Source organism: Colobus angolensis, unplaced genomic scaffold, assembly GCF_000951035.1.
Source record: "Colobus angolensis palliatus isolate OR3802 unplaced genomic scaffold, Cang.pa_1.0 Scaffold342, whole genome shotgun sequence".
Lineage (NCBI taxonomy): Eukaryota > Metazoa > Chordata > Mammalia > Primates > Cercopithecidae > Colobus > Colobus angolensis.
In genome coordinates, this window is record NW_012116733.1 from 2,709,971 (window position 1) to 2,733,916 (window position 23,946).

A 23,946-nucleotide genomic window follows, 5' to 3' on the forward strand; every position below is an offset into this window, starting at 1 on the left:
TTTCCCTAGGGCCATTTCATTTCCATGTAAATATCAGAATCAATTTGTCTGTGTTTACCAAAAATGACTAAGATTTTGACAGAAAGTGCTTTAAACTTCTAGGTTAAATTGGAAGATATTGACATGTTTTCCACATGAGTCTTTCAAACCATAACTTTAGTATTTCTCTCCATTTATTTAAATATCTTTTGATTCCGTTTCATCAGCATTCAGTTCAGTGCATATTTTGTTAAGTTTATAATTAATTTCATTTTCTTTGGCATGAAAGACTTTTCATGTGTATTATGCCCACTCGTCCTACATATAACTGCTTCTGGATTTTCTCCCCAGCATTGATTCCATCTTCTGTGTATTTCCTTACACTAGTAATTTAACATGAAAAGCTCTCTCTTCCTCTGTCATGATGGCTTCAATTTTTTTCGTGAAGGTATTCCAAAAAAAGTGGGCCTTTATGATGAGTTCATGTCCTTTGTAGGGACATGGATAAAACTGGAAACCGTCATTCTGAGCAAACTATCATAAGGACAGAAAAACAAACACCACATGGTCTCACTCATAGGTGGGAACTGAACAATGAGAACACTTGGACACAGGGTGGAGAACATCACACACCGGGGCCTGTCGTGGGGTGGTGGGAGCAGGGAGGGAGTATAGCATTAGTTAATGAGTGCAGCACACCAACATGGCACATGTATACATATGTAACAAGCCTGCATGTTATGCATATGTACCCTAGAGCTTAAAGTATAATAAAAAAAGAAAAAGAAAGAAAAAAGTGGACCTTTAATAAAAAAAATCTAGAACTGTGTGATTTTTTAAATTATAAATAAAATTCTGGTTCTGCCCCTTTGTGCATTCTAAGCAAGTCGGTTCACTTACCTGAATGTTAACTTGAAAACATTATTTACCACATGGTTACTGATGTGTGTGCATGTCTAAATTTAAAATCATATTCATAGCACTAATTAGAGAAACAGACACATATAGTAGGTGTTCAATAAACAGCATTAATAGCTCCACCATCTTGATTGTCAATGGCATTTATTGCAGTGTTTATGGATTTTGGCAAAAGCATTTTATTCAGTTTTTTTGTGTGCTTTGTATATTTCATTTTTGACATATTTCATGTTGACGTAATTTTTGCTTTGTGTGTGTTTGTGTGTGTGTGTGTGTATTTTTTATATGGAGAATTCGTAAGCTCTACAGAGAAGAGAAATGATGTTATTTTTTACATCTATTATGGAATATGCTCATCTGATATGTGGCATTGGGAAATGCTATATTCTCTGACCTTTAGTGTTTTTCATCCATAAAAAAGAGATAAAGAGATAATAATACTTAATAAGATTCTTGAGAAGATATAATGAGACCATATGTGAAAGCGGATGTGTAATTTACATATACAGCCATGAGTCACTTAAGGGCTAGGATACATTCTGAGAAATGTGTCATAAGGCAATTTCATCATTGTGCGAACATCATAAAATGTACTCACACAAACCACAATAGTACAACTCACTACACACCTGAGCTGTATGTTACAGCCTATTGCTCCCAGGCTACAAACCTGTACAGCATGCTACTGTACTGAATCGTGTGAGTCATTGTAATGGTATTTATGTATCTAAACATCTCTTACTATAAATACAGTAAAAATATAGTACTATAGTCTTATATATGAGATTGTATGTCTGTGTTTGGGTCTGTGTGTGTGTGTGTGTGTGTGTGTGTGTGTGTGTGTGATATATGCACATTGTACATATGGTCCATCATAGATCAAAACATTATTATGTAGCACATGGCTGTTTAATTTTAATAACAGTAGTAATTGGAATGTTTTGAGGACCCTGTAAGGCAGCTTTAGGTACATCCTATTTCACATGTAAATAGATAATATTGAGGTATAGATATGTTTATGTATATATATATGATTTACAGAGTAAAATTAATGCTATTTAAGAATCTCTCCCTTAGAATTCTGGAACTGAAAGAAACTGTACAGACAAACAAACTCATTTTGTTTCACACACAGAAAAGAAAAATCTCCAAGACAATATAAATAACTTCTCCAAGGTCACTAGCTGAATGGAGGCAGAGCCAGAAAAAACTCAGGTATCCTGATCTCCAGCCATAAGCTGTTTCCTCTAAACCGTTTTTCCTCATTTGTGCCCTGCTTTCCCTGGCAGCCTGGCTCAAATCGCTTCCTTATCCATGCATATTTGCTGCCTCCAAACTCATCATACTCTCCCTTCCAGCTCTGAGTCCATATGGCCATGCTCATCTGGGAGGTGGATGTCTGAAATTGCCACCATCATGCCATCCCCTTCCAACGATGTGAGTAGGCCAGAAAATGACTTTTGGGCACTATTAACCTGAGTTGGCTGGGATTCAGGGACAGCGAGGTGAAGCACCCTCCATTGTGTTTTTAAGGCCTGGAGCCAATCTCCGGCCTTCTGCAAACCATGACTCCTCTGGGAACTTAGAATGCAGTTTCTGTATATTTTTCAGATGACCCCATTGTAAACAGAAGCACAGGGCAGAAAAAAAAAAAAAGTCTCCTATTTATGAGGAGTTAAAAAGGAAATATATTCTGAGTGCCCAACATGGGTGAAAAACTTTGTAAATAAACAAATGTAACCTAAATCCTTAGGTCCAGTGAAACATGAAGGTCTCACTCAAACATGAAGGATATGCTGTTTACCAGTTACTTCTTGCAATCTCTAGGGCAAGACTCCTGTGAGCTGAAACACCCAGGGAACACTTTCCAAAAGAAGTAAGAACTGAGATATGTCAGAAAAATTCCATGGTATTATGTTTTGTTTTGTTCTGTTGTGATGGCAAATTTCAGAGCCAGATTACCACAGTCATAAAAGTGGTATGATTTGCAGTTTCCAAAATTTCCCTTTGCCAAATTGTGTTTATTCATATCCTGCCATGCCACCTAAAATTTCCACAAACATTTCTTCTCTCAGTTAAAATAATCAGAGGCCTTGCTAAACACACTTATCTGATATATTTTTTCAGGTAATTCTCACTGACAGGAAATTCTGTAAGCAATGACTCAAAGGAGAGAGTAGTTTTGATAAGGAGATGTAGAGAAGGATCACATATTCACGGTGCTACTTTGGGAGAACTGTCATAGATGAGGTTCTATGGTCAAGGGACAGAGTCATGGGCAGTGGAGGAGGGTGCATTAAGTTCCAGGGTACCTGACAGGAATACAGAAAGATAAAGGCAGAGTAAAGGTTAAAAAGGACATTAAAGACATACTTTTTGCATTTTGAAATTCTGCCTAAATCTGCGGAAGAGACCTTCCTCCTGGCCATGGCTCAGCTGGAGCGCAGCTGTTCACAGCATGCCTGGCATTCATTGGGCTAGTCAAGGACCAAGGCCACCTAGACCAAAGACTGCTAGAGGGCACTGGAAAATAACCTTCGTTCCCCAGAACAGGAGTCAAAGGGCTTGGGACAGATGAGTAGAAAATGTGGCTGACTTCCTGTCCTCTCTGGCCTCAGCTAATGCCTAGGGAAATGAAATTTGTTTGCCCTTTTAACATTTACCTGACTATTTAACTACAAATAGTAATGCTAGCCCTAAAATGATCCTTCATGCTTCAGAGAATCGGCCATTAATGTGTCCAATTGACCTTCTGCAGTAGTGAATTGTCTCCATTGACTACATTTTCCATGTACAAATCTTTAGTAATAAATTTACCTATTCCAGAAGTCAATAAACTGAATGGTTTTGTGTCCTTAACAGGTATGAATAAATTAGATCTCTAGGCAAATGAACTTAGTGGTAGTTTGTACATTTTCTTTTTATAAAAGATGGATCTTTGGGGGCTTTCTTTTCTGCTTTCCCGAGTCAGCAGAGGATTGCTCTTATGGCTCATCAACATGCATGTACACTCCCCATATAAGAAAAGACTTGGTTTAGTCTTGCTTATTCATCACAAAGTCTATGCCTACATATGGCCAACAAATTGAGCATTTTGTGCATGATCCAAATTTGCAGCTGCCTTATGGCTCAGCTGATTGACTCATCAATGCTACAGACTAAATTGGCCACTAATATACCTTTAAGTCACACACAAAATGTGTATTTATTTCTTTTTTCCACTAGGGCTTATACAGGTAGTATGCATGGTGGTCACTTTTATATAAAACCCAGGTAGCAGTAGTCACTATGCAAAGAGGACCTGGATAAAATATTATTACCATTAACTACATAATCAAGATATATGAAGGAAATCCCCTAATGTTTCCTTAATGATCCAAAGGGGATAAAATATGAATGCCTTTAAGTTACGGCCTTAGCCTTGTTGCTAATGAGGGTGTTTGGCTGTACAGAATCATTTAGAATCTTTGCTTTGGATGAATTGGGTTACTTATTAACTCTTTAAAATGCTTTACATTTTGCCGTGCAGTTTTTCAAAAGTTTCTTCTTTTCAGGAATGATTCCCATTCACTACTCACTCACATTTTCTAATGCATTTCTTCTTTTGGTCATTCAGCAAGCATTTTTGTAAGCTCACTGTGCTAAATGCTGAGAATAAAATGGTAAATATATTTGGCTCTTCCAAAAATAAGAATTTAGTCTCCTAGGAGAGCTAGAATTAATTGTGTGTGTGTGTCTGTGTGTGTGTGTGTTTCTGTGTGTGTGTGTGTGTGTGAGAGAGAGAGAGACAGCGAGAGAGAGAGAGAGAGAGAGACTCTTTGAAAATAACTGCAATAGAATATAAGAAATATGTCTGGGTACAATAGCTCATGCCTGTAATCCAGTACTTTGGTTGACCAAGGTGAGGGACAATTTGAGGCCAGGAGTTTGAAGCCAACCTGGAAAACATAGCAAGATTTTAACTCTACAAAAAATAAAAATAAAAAATTAGCTGGACGTGGTGGCAAATGCCTGTATAGTCCTAGCTACTTGGGATAATTGATTGAGCCCAGGATTTCAAGGTAATGGCAGCTCCACTGCACTTCAGCCTAGGTGATGGAATAAAATCCTGCTTCTGCTGCTGCTGCAAAAAAGAAGTAATAAAAATGAGGCATGTGAAAAATAACCAATAATTACAACAAAATTCTCAAAACTCTACTCCCCACCCCACAATAAGTGAAATTTAGAATGGAAGGGAATACCTGGGCTTCAATTTGAACATGTTTTCAAGCCAACTAGGAGGAAAGGATAAATCCAAGTAGTATAAATGGCACAAACATCAGCTCAGAGGCATGAAACAGTATGACATATTTGGAAAACTGATAACAGTTAGGCATCACTGGAACACAAACATTGTGAGGAATCACGTGAGAAAACTATGAAATGAGAATGGAGAGAGGCAGAGTAGGAAGTGATAGGTACCAAATCCTGGGGGTGCCTAAGAGCTTAGGCTCTGTTCTCCAGTGAGGAGGGGTAGTAATGTGTATGATTATATTTACACTCTAGAGAGATCATAGAATTAGATGTGAGTAGACACTATAGTCAAGAAAGCTGATTGAAAAATCACTCCATAGATAGATAAAGAGACTCAAATTAGAATTGTGGTAGGCCAAATGCAGAGAACAGCTAGGTAGATGTCAGAGATATGTATGTTCAAAGTAAGAATTAATAAATAATTGGATCTAGAGACAAGAAGACGAAAGAAACAGTTGAAGGTGATTTGAAAATATCTGGCCTGTGTGACTGGGGGCAAGTTAATTCCATTAATTGGCATGGCAAATATCAGAGCAACATTGTCAGAGTCGGGGCAGAGTAGAGCACAGAAAATGAGTACAAGTTATGTTTCCTTTAGTATATCCAGGTGAAAATATCCACTTGATCACTGGAAACACCAATTTGGAGCTCAAGAAACATGTCCAGGGTAGACATACACTTCAGAGAAAATTATACTGGAGGACACAAAAGTTTTGCTGTTATATGAAAGCCTCCAAATATTAACAATATATGATCAAGGTAGCCTCAGACAGAGAGGCAGTTGCAAAATTCCTGTGGATTAGACAGTTAAATAAACACCAAACGGATATCAAATGTCTGTTTCATTTTGTACTCCAGAGCAGTTTATTTTGCATATTGCTTTATATTTTTAATTCTTACATACTTTCCTTAAGCCTGGCTATTCCCATTAACAAATAGAATTGGCATGATAATCTGTTAAAACATGGCTTTTAACAGAACCAAGCATATTATCAAATGAAGGAACCAAGCATATTATCAAATGAAGAAAAAAATTAAAAGATGAGGAATATGCTCCATGTCATTAATTGAATTCTTAATGTTTTTAATCAAATGTAACTCCATTTCCACAGAGCAACGTGAGTTGTCTTGACTACTTTATGCTGAATTATTCACAGAATATTTCTCAGAAAAGGTGAGATGTGAAACCCATTTAAAGAATGGGCTGGAAGAATAGATAGAGAAAGAGCTTGATAGTTACTTGAGAGAATGAATGTAAATTGTCAAGTTTTTGCATCAGGCAGAGAAGAACTCAACAAAAAGAACCTAGAATCGAAGATTCATTAACAGAAAACACAATGTCCATCCTCCTGTTCATGGACAAAGTTTTATAAGAAATTTCTATAATTTCTGATTCCATACTCTTGTCTCTGGCTAAAGCTTCAACTGCTTCTATGAAACTACCATCTTTAGTGTCATCCAGGATTGCTTTATTGCTACATACAGGGGACATTTATGCTGGATCACTCTTTAGCTTTTCCCTTTGTGAAATATTCTTCATTGTCAGTTCTTTCTTTCATTAATTTTTGTTATGTCTTATTCTTCTATTGGTCTTTTAAACCTGTTAGACACTTGTTATCAGGCTTCTATTTTTAAATTATTATTCTTAAAATCTTTTTATTACAAAAGAAAATATAAATACAGTTGCAAAAATTCCTTGTAACTAACACCTAAGTCAAGAAACAGATTTCCCAGCTACCTCAGAAGCCTATCCCTGTGCTTATCACACTCTCTTCTCTTCTACTAAGAGGAGCCACTATTTTGGCTTACAGAATCAGTGCCCATGGTACATCCTTAAACACTATGGTTTTTCCCTTTATTTAAATGTCTTTAAGTCTGAATGTTCCATAGACTCTCCACAACCCCACCCCCATTTGTGGCAGAATCTGCCTTATTCAAGGAGAGAATTATTTACTGAGCCCCTATTGTGTGCTGTCTTATAATTGACTCATTTTATAGGTCAGGTAAGAGGTAAAGAGAAGTTTGACTTCCTATCTCCCTAACTAGTACTAGGGCAAGGAGGGGATAAGGAGATAGCAAGACATTATTCACTCCCCAAACTCAGTGTTCTTTCCATATACTCCTGAAATTTCCAACCAAATGATTAATCTCTTGGACAAAGCTTCTAGGAGAGGAAATGGAAATGCCAGAGAGGGGCAAAAGGAGCCACCTGGAATATGTGCTACAGGCTGCTGTGCTTAACCACTCCCAAGGATGTGGAGATGTGTGAGTCCATGAAACTGAATGCAGTAACAGCACACAGTGAGTATGCCATTACTCTGTTCCCCGTGCAAACATGATGGAGATTAGGTGTGTTTTTAGAAACTCTTATTAGCTCTCCTGTAATGGTTGAAATAGCAAGACTAGAAATGCCAAAAGATTAGCTCAAGGTCACCATCTAGGTACTGGTAGAGAAAGAAACAGAAACTTGTCTCTCTCAGTGCCTCACAGAGGTGACCTCAGATATCTGAGTTTACAATATCACAGGAATTTAAGGGATTAATGGTTCCTGATGCCTCTGTCCTAGCCCAGTTTGTCTCTGCTCATCACCCATTGCTCTGGGAAATCTTTTTCTTGACTGCAAGGTTTCCCGTGACTCAAAGTGATAGGAATTTCCCCCAACCACACCACAAAAGCCTTGCATACTCATCACAGCTCTGTCATAGGGGAAGCAGGTCTTGTCATGTGAGGAAAACAGAGTGAACCAATGGGACAGAGAACTAAACTGCTCTTTTAAACATTGCTTCTCCAAAAAAAAAAAAAGTGGCCCCTTTTCAGAGAGCTGACCTACATGACTATGGGAGCACAAAGTCATTTGTAAGCTGGAGAATGCCTCTCATGTGAGACTGTTATGGCCTCAACATAGCATAAGTCCCAAGAAGCTTCTGAGAATTCTCAAATGCTTTTGAACTCTAGGGGAGAAAATATATTTCTTTCTGATGACAGCCACCCCTCCAGACGCACTTTGGATGCCTCCACCGCGGCTGCCACATCTGGACACCTAGGGTTCACATTGCCAAGCTCCAGAAGAATTCACTCGCATTGACTTCAGTGTGGGTGGCACTCTTTGAAGATGTATGATGAGAAATCTGCACAACTGTATTGGTGGCCCTGGTCTCCACCTTACCTGCCCACTCAGCTGATTTTACCTTAGAGCAACAATGAGAAAAAAAATTTAAAATATTTGAGACGATTCTTAAATTATCTCAGCAATTCCAAATAATCAGAACTTGCACACTATGGTAGTAAAAGAATGGAATGAATGAAAGTGAGCAGGGCTGCTGAAAAAAAGTTTCAGAAAGAAGGAAATGTGGATGGAAAGGAAGCAAGAGAAATGGTGAAGCCAGGTGGCCTAGTAAGGAAGAGATCACTTTTCCCTGGCTCCATCCAGAATCAGGGGTCTTGTGACTGCACATCTCTCAGGGTGCCCTTCACATTCCATCTGTATAAACAGAAACTCCTGGGGATGTGTTTTCTGCAGCCAGTGTGGCCATAAGTGGAAATATCTATTAACCTTTCAAAAATCATGAATGAACTTTCTAGCAGAAGGAGAGCCTCAAATTGCCTCAGATATTTTTTAAAATTCCCAATATATTAAATTGTAAGTAACAGTGTACTACTGAGGATTAAGATGGAACTACTGCCAGAGAGGACACCAGCCTAGTTCCTCCCTTCCCTAACTCAAGTACCCTCCCACCCATCCTCAGTTCCCATCACCTGCAGGGAAGTCTACCTGTGGCCCTGGGCTGAAATCTCAATAGCCAGTGGAAGAACAAGGCAAAACACTCTTTTGCTGAGAGGCCAAGGCATGAGTCAGAGGAAACAGAATCGAACTGAATCTTGGGAGAATTTCTTCTGGTGAGTGATGGCCAGTCCAAGAGAGACCTTCCCTGGAGGTCTAGTCCCTACAGATTCTGAGCCAGATTAAAAGCAGGTCTAGAAAAGTTATAGCTCAGGACAGCAAATTATTATTGGAGATTTTCATGTGGATGGAGTGCCCATCACTCAGAAGCACATAAAAACCACACAGACTGAAGGGATTGGCATTTGCTTTCAGTTGTCTTCTGTTTTTCAGAGTACTAGGGGCATGAGGGGTGGTTTGAAAGGGAACTGTCAGGAAGTGAGCACTGGCCAAGCCTGGTGAGAAGCAACAGTGAAGAAGACTTCAGGTTCCCTGTGTGCATGCTTTACCTCCTAACAAACTTGATTTATCATTATCTACTTTATAAATGAGAAAATAGGCAGGGTGCAGTGGTTCACGCTTGTAATCCCAGCACTTTGGGAGGCCGAGGCAGGTGGATCACTTGAGACCAGGAGTTCGAGACCAGCCTGGCCAACAGGCAAAACCTCATCTCTACTAAAAATATAAAAATTAGCCAGGCATGGTGGTGGACACCTGCAATCTCAGCTACTTGGGAGGCTGAGGCAGGAGAATCACTTGAAGCTGGGAGTCAGAGGTAATAGTGAGCAGAGATCATGACATTGCATTCCAGCCTGGGCTGTAAGAGTGAAACTCCACCTCAAAATAAATAGAAAAATAAAATAAAATACAATAGAAAATAAGACTAAGTAACATGGTTCGCCCAAACTTCCCCAGAGAGTAAATATCATAGGCTGGGAGTTATTCAGGCAATTTGTTTCTTTTAACAAATTGAAGTTTAACCACAACACTAACTACGACTTTCCCTTTAATATTTCTGTTGTGCCTGGGACAGTGCTTTTAACTTAATATGTGCTCAGTGAATTACTAAAAGAATGTAAAATAAATTATTGAATTATTCTCTATTCTGTGAGGCAAAAATTGAGGCAAGGAGAAGAATATCAGCAATATGAATATCTGAGAAATGCCAAACACCACCCAAATGAAAATTTAAAAATATTGTTTTGGTGTAAAACCATTCACACTCCTTACCCAAAATTGCCAATCAGATGGACTCATAGGAGCACTTTTGGACTCATAGAAGCAAATTTTTTTTTGGCAAAGGGTGTATACAAATTTAAAAAGATTGAGCCACCACTAGCTTTTTTTTATTCAAAAATGATAGATTAGATAGATAAATGATAGATGATAGATAGATACATAGATAGATAGATAGATAGATAGACAGGCAAACATGGTTCCTGCATTTTATCATACTTGTAAAATTCTATGATGCCTTATATTTCAGAAATTTGAATATGATTCCCCATTCTGTCTGGTAATTGTGCTACTATATATTTAGATAATATATCCCTAACATATGTGTGATATTAAGGAATGCTAGTGTAGTTGGAAATAGGAATAATATGTTATGTTATTGCTTTATTTGTCATTATGAATAGAATTATGTCAAAATGCTCAAAAAGTGCATTCCATTTTTCTTTTTCACATATATTTAAAATAATGATTTTCACACTATCAATACACAATACACAAATATAACTTTGTTTTACATTTTAATGAAAGCATACCTTAATTCAATGCTCATTCAATGTAACAACTTTATTAAGCTTTCAAATGATCTTTTTCTCTTTCTTTCTGTAAGCTAGAGGAAAAGGCCTTATCACACATCCCAGTTCTATAATTATGCCAGAGGAAATCAGTCAAAATGACCAAAATATGGAGAGATGTTTGTGTAAGGATAAACTAACAAGTGAAATTATCCAGAAGTGTTACATGAATTCTTAAAGGTGGTATAATTTATACCTATATGATCATGAAGGGAAATAGAGTAGGAATTTGGAGATATCAGAAAAGACAATCCAATTTTGTTGTTTATGTCATAAAAGACACTCTCAGGTTTCTGAATAAAATTGTGTTCCCTGATGTCCTCATGAGAGAGAAGGCCCTATACTTACTACATACAGACACAAGGACACTGCCCTAGTCATTAATTCTAACCCAAAGCATGTTGTATTGCTCATATTCTGATACTCATTGCTCCATTGAAATTGGAAGAATCCATGAGAGTTGAGCTCTAGAAATGAGTGTTCTAGAGATATAAGAAAAAGGTATGGTATAGATGACTTCATTAAGGAATTACTAACATTAACCACTAATGTTATTATTATTTTCTCCATAATAATAAATCATATAAAATGCATTTCTTTTGAGGTTTTTACACAGGAGAAAGGAGGAGGGGAAAACAGGGAATACATCTGGCCCCTGAGTTGTGTTGACCATTCACCTCCTTTCAATACTAATTTCCCCAAACTGATAAGTTCCCAGCTGCTGCCACAACAAAATATTCCAAGAAGAGACCTCCATATGCTGTTGCAAAGCTGCTCACACTCATCTGCTGTGGGAAGTTTGTAGTTCTGAAGTAGTAGCTGCCAGACACTTGTTCTCCATTGTATCTTAACACTGGCTGTGCCCAGAAAGGCTGACGGAGCTTGAGAGCAACCAAGTAGGAGAGGGAAAAGGAACCTATGGGTTAAGGACAGGGAAGAGTAGTTACTTGGGGATTCCCAGGGAAATTCAACTGCTACTGAACCTCTGTCAGTAGAAACTGGGACATAAAACTGCTTCTCCATGAACATGGATGTTGTTTTGTCTGAAAGAATAACTCCTTGAGTGAGCCTCTTTCATCTCATTTCATGATATATAATATGATATATATGTTATACATTATGTTTTATGTATATGTTATACATATAACATGATGTCCAGTACTTGATAAGACTTTTTTATTGTGGGGAAAAGCAAATTCAAGAAATAAATTATTTTATTTTTAGAAATAAAGCAATAAATCCCATGAGAAAAGCAACAGCAGATTACTATGGAGCATGCAGACTGAGTTCCATATGGTAAAGTCCAGTAGGGTCATCTGTGGCTCTGATATTGGCCATAAAGAGAGAAAATAATAGTAACTATCTTAGCAATGTATTGTCATAATGTATTTGCTTATAGATTCATCCTATTTTGCTATGATTTATCCTATTTGACAGAAATAAGGCTGTGTTCTCCAAATTCTGTTAAGCACTCCCCAAGTATACCACAAGACCTGATGTCCCCGCTAGCCTTATATTTGGCAGGTCACCTTTGCCACTGGACTGAGTTATAGCCAAGGAAATGTAGGTGGTTCTGATTTATCTTACTTCCAGGACTGGCACCTAAAAAAGTCACTCACATAATAATGCATGTTATCTTTGTACGTTCATTTGGTTGCCAGATACAGGTAAATCACTGATGGACTCCACGACCTTTGTAGGATGTTGCAGTTTCTGTCCCTCAATAGATTTGAAGGAGAATCATATTAAAAGAATCACCTGAGCAGGAACACCCACATCTGACTGTAACATAATTGAGGAATAATTTTTTGTAATGACTTAGATTGGAATGTTTTGTTACAGCAACTAACCTAACTGAATAATGCATCCATCTTACCCCCCAAAAGAACTTAATTTTACCGAAGTTAAAATTATTGATTTTAAGTTACAGCATCTTTGCTGGAATACCAATTTAAATATGTCCAAACACATACACACACACATACACACACACAAAGTGTAGACTTCTATCTATTTATTTATGATTTGATTCAGGTAGGAGGCAATTTTCTAAAATGCTCCTTTATCCCAAGTCACATAATCTCTGAACTCAAATAGAGTGGCTCATCTTTTGGGTAGAGGCCAGGACAATGTCTGCAAAAACAAACAAATCAAGCAATTGTGATAATAACATTGCAGTGTCATTTGATGGGTCAAAAAATTACTCACGAGAAAATGGACCACAAAAGCACTTGGGACTTTGTTGCTGAAAAAATGAATGCCTGAAGGCAACCATAGCAGGTAAAGAAAAGACTTGTTGTCTAATTTTTTCCTCCCATCTGATGTCATCATGGTAAAAAAAAAAAGGCACTACAAAATAAAGGCCCTCCAAGGATACCTTTATCTTTCAAATTCTATGACTACAGAACACTGTATTTTTAAAATTCAGAGGAAAATTTGTTTAAGTAATTAATTCTTAACCAATTCTATCTTAGAAACAACATAATCTGTAATTGGGATTTTAAAAGAAAGAGAAAACATGACTGATATGAAAGCAAGCAATCCAAAGAGCAGTGCAAGAAAACAAAAATGTGAAATCTCTAGCAGGGCTGTTTGTGAGCCTTGTCACCTATCATGGTAATATCATGTTAAAATCCTATTAGTGGCTAAACATAACATCCAAAAGCAAAATAATCACATCAGCCTTTTATATGTAATGAATTCTTAGCAATTTGATTTGAAATGTGGTAGTCAAATGCTAGAAACTCGGGTTTGCAATTTAAAATCTTCCCGCAAAAAGATCTAAACTAACAATGGTTGTTTACCACAGTGGAGGCTATTCTGCTTGCTACCTAAATAAAACCAAAAAATACATGAAACAGCTAAAACAGAATGGAAATAATCTCAGAATAAGTAAATGAATCTTTATTTTCATAAAAATACAATAATTTCAAAAGAAAATTAGTTAGCAACCTAAAACCTCAACAAGCAATATTTGGATATGAATGAGGGTTGATTTGCATTATGGTCAAAATAAGGAAAGTCTTGATTATGTCCAAGCAAAATTAATCTAGATTTCCCCTAGCATATGTATTCATGTTATAACAGAACAGAATCCTAAGTCCATGATGCTAAAACTGTACATTTGAAATTGATCAGATAACAAGAGTGTGATACAGAGAAAGGAAGAGAGAGAGAGACTAAATCAAAATCCCATAATGATTGTGTCTCAAGAGAATGTAAGAGAAATATAAATAGAGTAAGAAGGAAATTTCCTAGCTAATGGGTGCAGCTCACTAAGAGGAGGCATGGATTGTTATATATGTATATATTTTAGATACTAAATGTATTTAAAATTTGTAGTAACCTAGGTTATTGAGACTTTAAGAGAAAACATATTTTTTCTCCCTTCTGTTTTAAACCAAGAATTCATTCAAGCCATTAAATTTCTTTTAAATTTCCACAAAAAAAAAAAAACCTCTTATTTTTAAATCGTAGTTTTTGTTCCAAAGAACAAATCAGAGAAACAACCTTTTATTTCAGGTTGAACTTGGAGACAATATGTATTTGTCTCCCAGCTTTGAAAACCCATTGCTGAGAGCCAACACACAAAACTATGACAGGTCCAAATTGCCTGTGAGATTCCTGTCTTCAAATATATTCATCCAATGATTCCCATTTTATCTTTTTTAAATAAAGATTTTTTGAGTCATAAAAAATAAATACGCCATGAGTTTGGAGATTGTTTTCGTCTTTTTCCTGTTGGCTGGTTCATGCTGCGTTAGTGGGATAATTCTTTATCCAAAGCGCTGGCACTCTGGTGCCATCAAGCAGTGACGATTTTTGCCTTATTGCGTTTAGCAGCGCTTCAGCATTATGGCTGCATACTTCCTCAGGGAACAGGAGGGGGCTGGAAAAAAATAGAAAAAAGCAAAATAAAGACAGAAAGAAATAATCATTGGAAAACATCCTCAGGGAGTACAGAAAAGCAAAAGCCAAAGAAAGTAACAGCTTACAGTGTCGTGAAAATTGTGTGAACCTGTAACAGGGGGAAATACGTGTTTGATAGAATTTAAATTATTTAAGACCCTAGAAAGAGACTTTATTCATCTTCTGCTTTCAGAGAGGAAGCATCTGCAAATGATTTTATTTACCTCTTTCCCTTATTTTTTTCCTACCTTTAAATCTTACTTTCAATCTTTAATGCTAGATTCAAATAAGTAAGGTTATTATTCTGCATTGTTGAATTGCTTTTTTATTTATTTGTTTTGCTGCATTACATCTAGTTATAAGTGTTGTGATGATATAAGTAGATACCACAAAGTCAACCAAAGTGTAGACAATCTTCATGTCTTAAATTAACTTCATTTTTGCAGTGCCAAATAGCATTGGATTGTGGCTTTTTGTTATTGGTACCATTGTTTTTGTTGGGACATCATTGTATATGAATGTAACTTTTGGGGTTGGGCATCATTTAGATACCTTTACAAGACCAGGAAAAGAGTGGCCTCAACTTCTCCAATTTTTGGAAATTGAAAATTGTCTAAAAAGAAAGTGAATGTAGTAGATAATGTTTTAAAAATTTAAAATATGAGGAAGCACAGAAAGCACACTATATATTAGTAAGAAAAAAATAGTATCAGCACCAGTAGGAAACAAGTGGTTGTTTTGATGTCAAATATTGTATGTTTTTTTTCTTTGTATAGCTATTTTGGTCTAAGGTGGCCATTTGTCTATGACTCAGAAGTGACTGAAGCCATCTGACTTCTTCGGAGCTGTATTCATCTTAGTAAAGGTTAACAATATGGTTTCATGGAAGATAGGGAACAAGTCTTAATCTTCAAAATGGGTTGACTTTTTATAGAAACACAGAATCACAACATGTACAGTAAAATATAAGGAAACTCTAACATCATCTCCTATTTTCCTATGACTCTCAAAAAAACAAAGTGGAGGTTTCCACCTCAAAGAGTAGAGTTAAAGGTGACATTTTCTCAGCTGTCTAATTATATTGACAACAAAGTAGGGTTGTGAAATCAATTATAATACACTGCATGTCCTCAAAGAAACTGGATCTTTCCTTGTCTGCTGTGGAAGATCTTTGTAAGTGCTGAGTGGTATGGACCAAATGGACATTTTCTTCTCTTACGCTGTCATGAAGACAAAGATATTAAGCCTTTCCTTTGTTAGAAGATATTGCATGAAATTCATGCCCTTGTTAACGCAGCCAGATATTTAAGGTATTTATCTCTTAGAAACAAGAAATTCAGAGTGAGCCATGGTGAATGTTTAGCAAAAGATCAATATTACTCACCTGGCAGATATAGCACTAGCACCTAAAGTTTACATGGAGTAGCATCCACTGGCTTTCCAGTAAAGACATTCAAACTATAATTAATTTAAGGGCACTTCAGTCACCAACAAAGTGATATCTTTTTAAGGAGTAAGAGACTCATTGAAAATGGTCATCCCAAAGCCTAATAGGAAGTAGAGAATAAATTCATTCTTAATAAGGAACTTAAGTACCTTAAGTAGATACAGTGACTTTTTAAAATAAATTTTAGGGTGCTAGAAGAACTACACAAGCTAGTTTGTTTTTTATTTTTAATTTTTTAATTTTTAATCTTTATTTTATTTTATTTTGTTGCCCAGACAGGAGTGCAGTGGCGCAATCTCAGCTCACTGCCAGCTCTGCCTCCTGGGTTCACGTCATTCTCTTGCCTCAGCCTCCCGAGTAGCTGGGACTACAAGCGCCCGCCACCAAGTCTGGTTAATTTTGTTGTTGTTGTTGTATTTTTTTTAGTAGAGATGGGTTTTCACCATGTTAGCCAGGATGGTCTAGATCTCCTGATCTCGTGATCCACCCGCCTCAGCCTCCCAAAGTGCTAGGATTACAGGTGTGATCCACCCAGCCCAGCCTCAAAGAGTCTTAAAAAACATTATACATTCAGTTTTTAAATAGTATTTATCTACTGACTATATCTTGTTAGTTTAATAGAAAAGTATTGTCATTTTGTAGAAAAGGAAACTGAGACTCCAAGTACTTATGAGATTTGATAAAGATATCACATAATAATATGCTAAGTCAGAATTCTACATGGCATTCTAACATACAGCCTCAGACTTGAAAACATTGACCCATATTCAACTCCATGAGGTATATCCTGTACCAGGGAAGCTGGGTGTCTAGTGGGGAGATTTAAGGCTTTGGAGAAAGGGAGATCTATCTTCCAGTGCCAGCTTTTCCATCTTCCAGCTGAGTGAGCTTGGTAGGATACTCAATTTCACTTGGTCACGGGTCTGCTCATCTATAAAATGGGGTAAATTGGATGCTTATTAGAGGGTTGATGAGGATTAAGTAAAATTGTTGCTTTTTTTGTTTTTGTTTTTGTTTTTTGAGATGGAGTATCACTCTGTTGCCCAGGCTAGAGTGCAATGGTACTATCCCCACTCACTGCAACCTCTGCCTCCAGGGTTCAAGCAATTCTCCTGTCTCAGCCTCCCAAGTAGCTGGGACTAGAGGCACATTCTACCAAACAGGTTAATTTTTATATTTTTAGTAGAGATGGGGTTTCACCATATTGATCAGGCTGGTCTTGAACTCTTGATCCACCCACCTTGGCCTCCCAAAGTGCTGGGATTACAGGTGTGATCCACCACACTCAGCTAGTTGTCATTTTTTGTCTATTTTCATTCCACCGCTTCCCAGGAATGGAAGGAAGAGCAACCACTAAATTTACTTGTTCCCATTATCAATGTCTTGAGAGAAGATAATATTCTCTGCTTGTGAGACATGGATGCCAAGAGAGGGTAAAGAATGTGGCAATTCTTCTTAATAGAGATCTTATGCCAACTGAGAATTACAATAATAGCTACAATTTATTACTGTGAAAGTATGTTTCATGCTCTGTAGAAAAATGTAGAGTTGGGAAGCCAACAGATATATCTTGCTATCCTGACTTCAAAGTCTGTAGCACTGTCCTCTAGGTCGTATCACCTAATTGCAAATAACACAGAGATAAAAATGATATAGTTCACTTCAGCTACACACATTTTTCCCCGTCCAGAAGATCCAAGAACTGTTTTTAAGATATGACACATTACGTTCATGTTAAATTGACCACTAAAATGAACACTATGCTCTAACATCAAAGTTTGGGAATATTGTTTTAGAAATAGTATTATAGGAGACGTCCAATGAATTGTGTTATGCAGGGGAGAAGAAACAATACCTGTGTTTTATTTAGCTACCCTGCAACATCCTTGAACCATAGACTCCTGATTAACAGGTCAGTGGGATTAGAGACAGCATACAATACGACCCACTCAGCTTCATAAATGGGAAAATTGAGGCACACAGGATAATATAACAGTAAATGTCACCTATAATGTGTATTGCATATTAACCTTTCATATATTTTAACTTATCAAATATTTTTAAGATTTTTAATAATGGCTATGCAAATCCCAGAATATTTAAAGTACTCTTTACAGTCCTTGCCCACATCTGGTGATATGGTTTGGCTGTGTCCTCACCCAAATTAAGTCTTGTCCTGGGAGGGACTAGGTGGAGATAATTGAATCATGGGGGCGATTTCTCCCATCCTGTTCTTGTGATATTGAGTTAGCTCTCATGAGATCTGATGGTTTCATAAGGGGCTTCCTCCTTCACTGGGCACTCATTCTTCTCCTTCTTGTTGCCATGTGAAGATGAAGTGTTTGCTTCCCCTTCTGCCACGATTGTAAGTTTCCTGAGGCCTCTCCAGCTATGCTGAACTGTGAGACAATTAAATCTCTTTCCTTCATAAATTACCTTGTCTTGGGTATGTCCTTACAGCAGCATGAGAACAGACTAATACAGCTGGAGATTCTGAAAATGTTTTATGATTGATTAAAATAGAGTTATATTACTCATCATGTAAGTTGGGTTTAAAAGAAAGGTGTTTTTTTTTCTTGTAGCTTGTAATAGTTTCCTATGGTTACTATAAAAAAAACCCTCAATCTTAGAGCGTTAACACATCACACATTTATTTTCTTACTGTGCTCAGGGTCCAGAGTCTGACATAGATATTCCTGGGCTAAAATCAAGGTATTGGTAGATCTGTATTCCTTCTGGAAACCTAGGGCAGAATCCATTTATTTGCCTTTACCAGGCTCTATAGCATGCCTGCATTTCTTGGCCAGCAAGCCCCTTCCATCTTCAATGCTAGTGATGGCTAGTTGAGTCTTCCTCACTGTGACACCCTGCCTCCGTATTTCACTTCTAAGAACCTTTGAAATAACACTGGGCCCACCTGGATAATCCAGGATTACCTCTCCCTCTCAAGGACAAGTTTGGCAAATGTAATTCTATCTATAACCTTCATTCCCCTTTGCCATGTAATATAACATATTCATAGGTTATGGGGCTTAGGATACGTAAATTTTGGAGAGACCATTATTCTGCCTACCATATAAATCCTGCCAAGAGGTTTCAGACAACAAGAAGAAAAACCTCTAGTCTCTTCAGAAGCAGCTCATGCAGGAAACTAGAAGTCTGTGTGAATGAATTAGCAGAATTACTACAGTCATGCTCAGAGTGACATAAAATTTAAAAATGGCCGTAGGATGATCTTATAGTCAATGATACTGATATCCTGCAAAAGAACCTCATCACTTCTAATTATTGCAAATTGTGAGAACTGGGATAGGGGAACGGTAAAGGAGAGAGATTATTCTCATCCAGAGCTTGCCTAAAACACTGACTCTGGGAAGACCAGAAATTTTGACTCCTGGGCCTATCCCCTCAATCCATAACATATGAGCACACTAACCACTGGAATTGAACTTCCAGCTCTCTTTGACCAGAATTGGATAGGTAAGAAAGTATATATTTTAAATATGAGACATAACAGTTAATTTGGACTAACCTGTTCAAGGTGACTCAAGGTAGATATACAGGCAATGATGGTAGTAATCATTGATGGTACTAATAATGGTACCTATGGTACATTAGGAAGTCAATGAATGTGTATAAATAAATGAATGAGCAAGACACCTTATCTTGTATACATAAAAATAATGTTGTTAACATAGCAACAAATGCTTGGAGTTAAAATAGTTGAAACCTGTAAGACATCTCTGTGGCCATAATTAGGAACTGAACATGCAGATGTCAAACACATTCACGAAAGTAGAATAACCACCCAAAACTAACTCAATGATAAGATTAAAATTTGTTCAATTGTTAATGCAGTTCTAATCAAATACACAGAAATCCTGGGGTTTGACAAATAATGATCTCCAAAGATGCCCATGTCCTAATTTCTGAAGCCTGTAAATATATTACATTATATAGTAAAGGGACTACACGGATGTAATTAAGTTCATGGATCTTAAGGTGAGGTGATTATCCTGAATTATCCAGGTAAATTCAATCCAATTACAATATCTCTTAAAAGCACTTAATTTTGCCTGTTGATATCAGAGAAATGTGATGGAAGAAGAGGCAGGAGAGATTTCAAGTGTGAGAAAATCTTGACCCATAATTGTTGTCTTCGAAGATAGACAGAGGCCACCACAAGTCAGAGAGTGCAGAGGCTTTTAGAAGGTGGGGATAGTCTCATGCTGGTTGCTAGCAAGGACATGGGAACTCAGTCTTAAAATTGCAAAGAACTGAATTTTGCCAAGAACCTGAATGAGCAGGACATGAATTTGTCCCTAGAGCATTCAGAATGGCTCACAAGATTGCAAACACCTTAATATTAGCCTGGTGTTAGCTGTACTGGACTTCTGACAGAAGTGTGAGATAAGTTTGTGTTGTTTTGACTCTGTGGTTGGTAACTCCTCTCACCCTAAAATTATACAACTTTTCAAGGTCTCTTCAGCATCAGCTTTTTCATTCAGGAGAGCGTGGGTTTCATTCAGGAGAGCGTGGGTTAAAAAAGAGCTTTCAAAGCAGGGAATGACTCACTCTGAAACACCTACCTTGTCTCTATCATTTTATTCAGGCAGAATCAGATGATATTAAATATACATTTGAAGGTGAAAAGATTTCACAAGTGGGTGGTTTCTCCCTCCATGGTGTGAGCATGGAAGGGTTGCCCGACACAACTCCCTGTTTCAACTTAGGAAATCCTTTCAGATGCATAGCTGAGCCTTGTTTCCTTCTTCCTACCTCCCTCCTTGAGTCACTGACCCAGAGTTACCAGTTCAGGGACTCTTGAAGTAGAAGCCTGGAATTAATTGCACCAATTTTCTGGGTCTAAGTGATGTCTATCTTGTTGACCCAGGGTTGTAAAGTGAATAGTTACCTGCCAGGATGCAAGAGGTGCTCTGCAGATTCATCTTGGAGGACACTGCATTACAAAGAAATCTAGCAGAGGAAACCTCTACTTTAAAAGAGGTTTTGATTTGATTAAGATTTTTTTCATTGCTTTTATTCCAATCAGAAGTTCTATGTTATGAAATTGAAGATAAAGAATATAATTAAAGCTAAGCTACTCATTGCAGAGCTACCTTGGTCCAGAAATGATATTGGATATCTTGCTACTAAGGATCTTAAATAACTGACTCCAAGCACATTACTTACACTACAGTGTTCTGGTTTGTAGATGATGCTAAATTGGGAGGAAAGGTCAACCCTGAAAAAAAAAAAAACAAAAAACAGAAAACAAAAAACAATCCTCAGGTAGGAAAAGAATAAGCTCACTTAAATACTTCAGCTAATAGATAGAAAATTCAATGCAGATAAATGCAGAATAATGAGTCTTGTAGAATGTAATAAAAGAACATACTATCTGCCTAATAGGCAGGTACTACAGCATATTGACCTGGAGAGATATATGAGTTATTTTAATAGAAACCTACATTAAAGATTATTCAGCTCCATTATTATTTAAAAAATGCAGTATGTTTTCTTAGACCTTACCTAAAGCAGCACATTCAATCTAAACACTATACATACTCCAAGAAGCATATTTAGAATGAGGCTTATGGGGCGATTTGTAGAACAAGCTAAATGAAAGCACTTATCAGAGACATAAGTTTGGAAGCAATTATAGAGAAAACTGACCACTTACTCTTTGGTAAGTCAGACGCATTAGGTAAGGTTGGAACAAAGGGGTGTCAGGACTCAGATAGCAAGTGTATTGCATTTTGAGGACAGAGGTGAGCTGCTCATTAAATCTACCTCTTGTTCTTCAGGATCCACTTTTATCAATAGTCTGACAATTCCATTAACTTCTTCAGCAATTACAAATCCTGGATAACAACACAGACACTTCTCTCTGACAGTCTGGCTTATCTGGGGCCAATTTACATTACTGAGGCTCTGGAGTCCAGGCTTTAGATTCAGCCAATCTCAAACGAGACCGTTGGGTGATTAGATTACTTACAGAGCTTTTGTCTTCCTGGTGCCCTGCTTGGATTATATTCATCTTTGGGTTTCTAGGAAAGTGTAACATTAGAGAGGGCAGGCTGATAAGTACTAATCAGGATCAAAAGTAAGCGATAGGTCAAGACAGAAACAAGAATATGGAGTGATTTGAAAGCACCTAAAGATAGGCATGGTTCTCCTACAAACATAATAATAAACTTTTATAATCAAAGGAAAAGACAAATTGCTAATTACAAAACTGCTGTTGCAAATAGGTGAAGCTCTCCACTGCTTACTAGAATCAGTTGAAGCACACCCTCAAATACATGTCAGAACACTAGTATCTCCACATAACTGTTGTCATGGTATATTTCACTCTTTAGGAAGTCCCTGAGGAATAGAAATTAAACTATTATTACTGACAAGCAAACTAGTATAATATTTGAGTCTAGACTCTGGAGTTGAATATGGCCTGTTTGCTGTAGGACAGGGCTTCTGAATCACAATACTATCGACATTTTGGACTTGGTGATTCTTTGTTAGGCTGTTCTGCGCATTGTAGGATGCTTGGCATCATCCTTAACCTCGATCCACTAGATACCAGTACCAGCGCCTCCCCTGGCATCCATCTGCGGCAACCAAACATTTCTCCAGACATTACCAAATGTCTTCTGGGGCACAAAATTACCCTTGGTTCTGAATCACTTTTCTAGGGACATGTTACATATAATCTTAAATCTCAATGTCCTCCTCTGCAAAATAGGAATAATAACACTGCCAACAACCAAATTGTGGTCAGACTTCTAAATGTCTTAGGACTCAAAATCAGCCTTGTGACTCTCCCAGTAGAAAAAGAGAGGGGTAGTTGACTTTTCCTCAGACTCACCAGTTTTCAGTTTTGGACTTGGAACTCTAACCCAAGTAAGTGAAGAAAACAAAGAAAGGGAAAGATGAATTCTGGGATGTAAAGAGAAAACTATTCTGATTACAAGCCCTCTGGCATTCTAAGTGTGTCTACCCAGTAAACCATAACCTATCATTAAGGAATGACTGTGGACTGTTTATTCTGATAATTCCATCTCTTCATGTAAATGTAAGAATTATCTTGGTTTACTTGCTACAGACAGCTGAATATTTGTCTAATTTTCACATGTTTTGTTTTACATATGCAAAAGACAATTTTGAGTAGTTAGAAGAAGCTACAAACTAATGGGCCTAGTTGAAAAAAATATTTGTGTTGTACGGTATGACACACTCTACAAATAGTTAAACAAAAAAATAAAACACAGAAAAGGAAAGACCATTTGTGTTCTACAAGCTTGCAAAATTGTGTATTTTCTTCTCTTTTTGAAATTTTTTTGGGGGAAAAACTTGTCACTCACCATGCAACTATATATTCTACCATGAGGTTTCTCTAATTTAAACAGCCTTTTACCAAACATTAAACAAGCCATAAAGCAGGAACTTTGGAACTTCAAATGAAGCTGTCAGAGATTCTTCCTGCCATCAGATGATTTGCAGCTGTGTGACTCATCTGTATCTTTGTAAGAATTCAGAAAAAAAAAAAAGGTTATTAGCATTTCAATTCCTGTCAACTGCTGAAGCTAACTAGGCCTGAAGATGTGCCTGGCTTCACTGTGCTGGCGCTGAGATAAATGCAAAATATAGGCAGCAATGTCTCAAGGACTTATAAGAGGAAGGTGGGTGAAATGAAAGCATCATTGGTATTGAACGTTCTTATAATAAAAAAAAACCAAGTGCATACAAGAATTATCATGCTCAGCTTTGCTCCATACAGAATGTGAACAGACTGGTTATTGGCAGATCCGACCTGCTTCCCGTGAAGAAAGACCTGGGAAGATGAGACAGTACAACATAGTATAGCAATAGCA